Below are 6627 nucleotides of genomic sequence, written 5' to 3' on the forward strand. Positions count from 1 at the left end.
TTGTAGATAACTTGTTAAAATTGACTTTGTATTGTTCTAGTTGCAAACTACGCTACTATACAATCGATTATAAGTGTGGCGGTTTAAATACTACTGAATTATTTATGGCATAATTTAAATTTAACGATTATTTTATAAACAATAAAAAAAGAGAATAAGTCTGGGATTTGGGAATCAAACTATAGTTTCATTAATTTGAAAAGATAACAACGCATTTGCCGGGTCTAGAGATCTAGACACAATATTGAGCAATTCAGTACCGCGACGTAAAAGGAAAATATATTTAACACTGTCATAAATCGATCGATTGCTTATAGTCTCACTAAAGTCAGGTTACTTCCATCTCATTCTAGCTATTTGCAAGGCCAACAGCCGTCTCTTTCAGCAAAAGTAATTAGAAGGAGACGCGTTTTGTCTGCGTTAACTTTTCTACAGATAAAAATATATATCAGTTATTATGTAATCTTTCTCGGACCTAATGACACTTTACCACAAAGAGGGTGCTTTAATAAAAAAAAGTCTACATAAAAAGAAGACAATTCTGACATTATTTTTGACTGTAGTAAACAATTTTAACAGTTCAATAATTGACGATAGACTGAGCACGCCGCGAGACCATCTACACGTTGGTAACAAACATTCGAAGGCCGAACCTGAGGTGGAGCGTAGCGAGTGTTTCTAGTACACTGTATTTATAGAAAAAGTGGGGTATTAAGCCCCTCGCTCGCTCTCCACCCGCGGTCCCGCCTCGCGATCGAGCACACACACTTATAAGGCAATTTTATACATCTATATATAAAGTGTATATAGAGGTATATAAATAACGGCCGCCCACAATCCAGGCGGCCTATTTACATCGGCAACATTAAATTGCCAAATTTACAAAAGCTGCTCCGATCTTCGCGTATAACGTGTACGTACATGTACGTGTACGCTTAGCTTTTTGTCTGTACACTCGAATCGATCCGTGACCCGTGACATGTCAAGGCACAATGATCAAATTATCGGCCAAACGGATGCTTCGATTTCGACGTGACATTTACATATATATATCGATATATCAACTAAATGCTATCGAGAGTGCGCGATGTCAAACGGTAGCGTTTTCGCTTGGCAGTACGACATCGCACGCAAAGGGTTAACTCGGGTTGAAAATTCGTCTCTTTCCAACTTGAGTGTGCGAGAGAGACGTCTCGACCCGGCGAACGCCAAAGGAATCTGTGTAGTGTACTTATACACATCACACAAAGGAACAATCGTATCGAACAAAATACACGGCATTACAAATAATTCCCAAGTTCTATTACTAGACAAAAGAAAAACAAATCCGCGCTGTCAACGCGGCAAATTATGATATATAGTTTTATATAATTTTACATGGCGCTTAACAATAACATACGCACATAGAATTTCTCATATCTTACTCTCATAGCAACAAACTTACAGACGCTCACGCGACAATAAAACTTTTAATCAAAACAAAATGTGGAAAAAAAAAAACAATAATAAATGACCCGTACCGTGTTCTCGAGCTACCTTCCTAAACTTGCGACTTAGTGAAAAATAATTTATTCCGGACACTGATATTCTCAAGTAAATTGCAAAATATTAATTATGATTATAGAATGACAAATAAATGTAATTATAATACAGATGTAGTGCATAAGTGTTTTCCATCGTATTTTCACGGAAACTTACGAACGTGTCTTCCTATTTTAGTCAGGCTCGGTACAATAAGTACTGAGGTTGACTGAAGTAGCATGACAAATACGGACGTTTCCGAGAAAATACGATGGAATACAATTATGCACTACATCTTGTACCCTTAGGCAAGTTAGTCATAACAATTTTGAATGATTTTCACCAGACTTACCAGGCTAAGGGATATATATTTCCCACATACGCCACTTCAAACATGTGTTCTATTTTCGATCAGTAAGACTGACATTCGATTATCATTTTTGAACTGTCAGCTTGGTAAAGAGTTAACTTTTTCACACGGAAGAGTTATTTCGCGATAGGTAACTATATTTTAAATTAAATAGTGATTGATATATTTACTTTCTTTTCACTAAGCCAGTAATAAGCTCCAACCAGGACGGGTCCACTAGGCCCTCAGATTACAATACGCAATCACAGGGAGAGGATCCCCTCAATATATTCTTTATATACATATGTACAGTATTGTGGACTTCATTCGTGGTTCATTTGTAAATATCTATATTGTTAGGTCGCGGTAAATATATAGAATCGAGATATATATTACAATAGTGAAGGATTGGTTTTACTATTGGGCAATGTGACGAAATTTAAGCTCAGTTTTTACAAGAAAAAAAAAAACAGTACACGCCAGCGTGAACTGAGTTTTCTTAATAGTGAAATTAATCATTAAAAAATATTAATGATCTCTAGGAGCAAAATATCTCTTTTTTCTAGTTATTGCTTTCAAGGCTTGGGTATTTAAACTATTTAACCCGTCTCCAGGCTTAGTACGATTTATCGACCATGTGGTCGATAAATCGTACTAAGAGCAAATTCTATTGGAGCGTATGTACGCTTCAGCCGTAGCAATCGGTCGATTCAAGGTTCAAATTAGATTTGACTTTCGAGAAAAGCAGCTCATCTTTAAATGAATCATCAAAGCTGGATTAATTGGAATATATTAATTTGTTTTTAATGAAAACTCTGTATATTGGTACGGCCTGGGAAAGGGTTAAAAACTTAAAATCCGCTAGAAATAGGTAAATTTTTAAATCGAGTTATCGAGTTTATTTTTACATTATTAACCAAAACAAGCAAAAGAGATTTCAAATTTTAAAGATAGATAAATAAATTCAGTTGTATATGATTTATTAACCGCGTTGTATTTATTTACATGAAGTTGTCAGCATTGCCCGGCGCTAACCTAAATCTATGCGTTTGTTTTATTGTCATCCTACCGCGAATCCACCGCTTAAATTCCTTTAACAAGATGGAATCTGTATCCACTAATAGTAGAAATTATTTGAATTGAGAATTTTAAAGGTTATTCCTACTAGTTACCACCAAGTTGTTACCAGTGGTAACTACAGGGATTTTTTTCCCACCTTTTACTACCACCAACTCAGTTTAGTTCGGTTTGGTGGTAATTACAGGGAAGAAGTTTTCCCAGTAGTTACCACTGGTAAAAGGTGGCAAAAAAATCCCAGTAGTTACCACTGGTAACAACTTGGTGGTAACTAGTGGGAATGACCAATTTTACTGGCGTTGATGCGTTTCTGACGATACTGTAACCATTTTTGAAAAATTCACGTGGACATGTGGTACAATTTTGGAAATAGTTTGAGACAGCTATATTTTAGTTGTGTAGGTAGATAATGTTTGTATATAATAAAATATCGATGGAAACGCATCTGTTTAGACATTGGTAGGCGAAGTGAACGGGACATGTAATTCAAAATTATTGTTTTGGCATACTATTTGCAGGCAACTGACAATTCACAATAAGCAACTGAATAATAACATTAAACGGATAATCCTGACTGATTAAAATCTGGCCTGCCAGCATTTTAGTAGCCTATTTTAAACAGTGTACCGTTGTTTTACCAAAAAACTTTATATAATAAATCTTGTTTCTTCGAATATTCATTTCAAAGAAACCTACAGCGAAAGTAATTTTTTTATTGATTTTGAAATAATATCTATTAGTCTATTATTTTATTTTTTTAACCGTAGAATTATTAATTCATCATATAAAAGGTAAACCATTTTCAAATATTTATGCAGGTATCGAGTCTCACTTCACCTACTAGTGTCCGACGCCACCTACTTTATGTACAGTTACAGCCTACTGCGCGCGCACTCAAACAGCACTATAAAAGTATCAAAAACAAAGTCCACAGGCGGAGCGACGGTCGCGGCTGCTTACACTATACAACTACTAATCTACACTCAAAACGGGTCACTATGTGAGCAAATTTCCGTTAAAAGTAGCCCGTTTCCAATGCTGTAATTGTTATTTAAAAAAAATGTCTTTCACTCAACGTCATACAATTGAGATGAATCTAATGACACCTTTTATATATTCATAGTTTAGGTGACATAGCAAGAATTACACGCACTTTCGTGACAGAAACGTCTGTCTTTAGGTATTTCGATTAGTTTTACCTCAATAAAAGATCAATATATTCTTATTGAATCTGGGATGTAGTGACATAACACTTGTTATATTATAAAAATTGACAAATATCAAGGTCCCAGGACCTATGTTATTGTTCCCGGGTCTTTAACTCCTATTTTCCGGAGCTAGACCTCAACCATAAGTTAAAGTACTATAATATAATTTATGGCTCATTTAAAACGCCAATCACTAATTAGGCGACAATTTAGTACATGTAAAGTTACTAATGTTTCAATGTCATTTCTCTTTCAGAATGAAGAACTTTTCAACTCATTCTGTCCTTCATAATGATATTTTCACTAATTTTGAGCTCAACTGAAATATGAAAGAGCCACGCCCTTAAATAACCGTGACATGGTCATACACCATTGTATATCAATACAACACATAAATAATAATTCCCCGATGTACAGTCAGCTGTAGAGATATGTGATCATACAAAGTTCTATGCAGATGATCAGACATCTATACAGATGTAGTGCATAATTATTTTCCATCGTATTTTCACGGAAACGTACGAACGTATCTTGCTATTTCAGTCAGTCTCGGTACAAAAAGTACTGAGGTTGACTGAAGTAGCATGACAAATACAAACATTTCCGAGAAAATACGATGGAAAACAATGCACTATATCTGTTCCTGACTGTGACATGCAGCCCGCGACCGTCCGCCGCCATAATTGACACGATTCACGCAACAGAACATACGAAGAACTAACATAGCACTAAATAAATATTGTTAAACGCCAAACCGTCGCCGACGATTCGAGTTTGAATTGGCCGCCGCCCATCGACCGGATCGGCGGCGGCCAAAGGAAATTAACTACCTATTTTACAACTGGCTTGTATAGTTCGTTGTAGCCAGGCCGTATACTTACAAACGAAGGAGTTACATTGATACATTTTTCCCGCCGTGCTAAGCGAACCGTCTATACTAGGTAATTAGCACACTGGCATGGCAACACTGATACGCAATTCTTAAAAAAATACATCCCCTAAAGCTCTGGTTTCCTAGGACAGCGGTGCCGTCATATAGCGGCCGCCTTCTAGGAAACCGCGCCATTTTTTTTTACATAGATAACGTTCTAGTGACGTCACGCGTCCGTAATATTACGGCCGCTATATGACGGCACCGCTATCCTAGGAAAACAAGAGCTTATGCTGTTCGCTTCGAACAAGGCATTGTGTTAACATACTTGCTATCAGTGTTGCCAGTTGTGAATATCCGTGGATATTTGCGAATTAATATTAATTATTGCAGTGACTGTATTGCCATTTGCAAAACAAATATTTAGGCAAATTAAGTTTTAAATTGTTTTATATACAAGCTGCCAGTGTATTTAGTTTTTTAAATGTATGGGCAAACTTTTTAAAAGTATACATGGTACAAATCTTATAATTTAATTAGTACATAAACCGAAGCTCATGGGTAAATAATTACAACAAATTGTACGAATCAACTGATTATTATAATCATGCATATTTCGATTCATAATTTTTGGTGCAGAGTAAAAGTATTTTAAAAGTTTACCCACACTATACGTTTATCTATACAGACCTTAGGTTCATAAAAACATGTTTCGTTATTACAGTTTTTTTTATATTCCGTTGGTAAAATATTAGAATAGCATTGCTCATGGACTAATATTTTAATTACGGAGCTAACTAGAAAGATATTAAAGCTCGTGAAGTATTTTGATATAAATATAAACAACAACATTTTGCTTTGGAAATTCAATTAAAATGACGACAAAAGTTTTATAAAATTATTGTATATTATTTGTAGAAAGCTGTCGAGAATGCTTTCATTTCACACAACACAAAATCATGATTAGTTAGTAAAATAGAATATATGTACATATTAGCAATATTGTTTTTAATAGAAAAGTATCTGTTTAAATAACAAATATCATCACGAGCTTTATTACAGATGTAGTGCATAATTATTTTCTTTCTTATTTTTAACGAAACGCACGAACGTGTCTTGCCATTTCAGTCAGTCTCGGTACAAAAAGTACTGAGGACTTGACTGAAGTGGCATGACAAATACCAACGTTGGCGAGAAAATACGAAGGAAAACAATTATGCACTACAATACAATTATTTTTATAAAGAACTGTCATAAAACATTCAGAGGCAAACAATCAAAGGCTCGATCGATCCTCTAAGTCCACGGAAACGAATGCGTTGCCACTAAACACATTCGTCACCGCGCAGCAACGTCGCAAGACAAAAACCATTATACCTTCCCGATCGGCTCCATCTCGACGATCCATGTGGAAATCGATGCACCACTTTGTCGCACGAGACACAATCTAAAGGAAAACTGTACGTTTTCTCCCGCATCTTCAAGCCTCGTCTTTTGCCACTAAACACTATCTGGAACCTAAGCATCTCTGTATAGAGTCGGGGGGCGCACTGTAACACTCGTGTACACTTGTAGACACTGGTGTGTAGTGCACCTAGCAC

The sequence above is a fragment of the Cydia splendana genome, chromosome 19 (genome assembly GCF_910591565.1).
Source record: "Cydia splendana chromosome 19, ilCydSple1.2, whole genome shotgun sequence".
Taxonomy (NCBI): Eukaryota; Metazoa; Arthropoda; class Insecta; order Lepidoptera; family Tortricidae; genus Cydia; species Cydia splendana.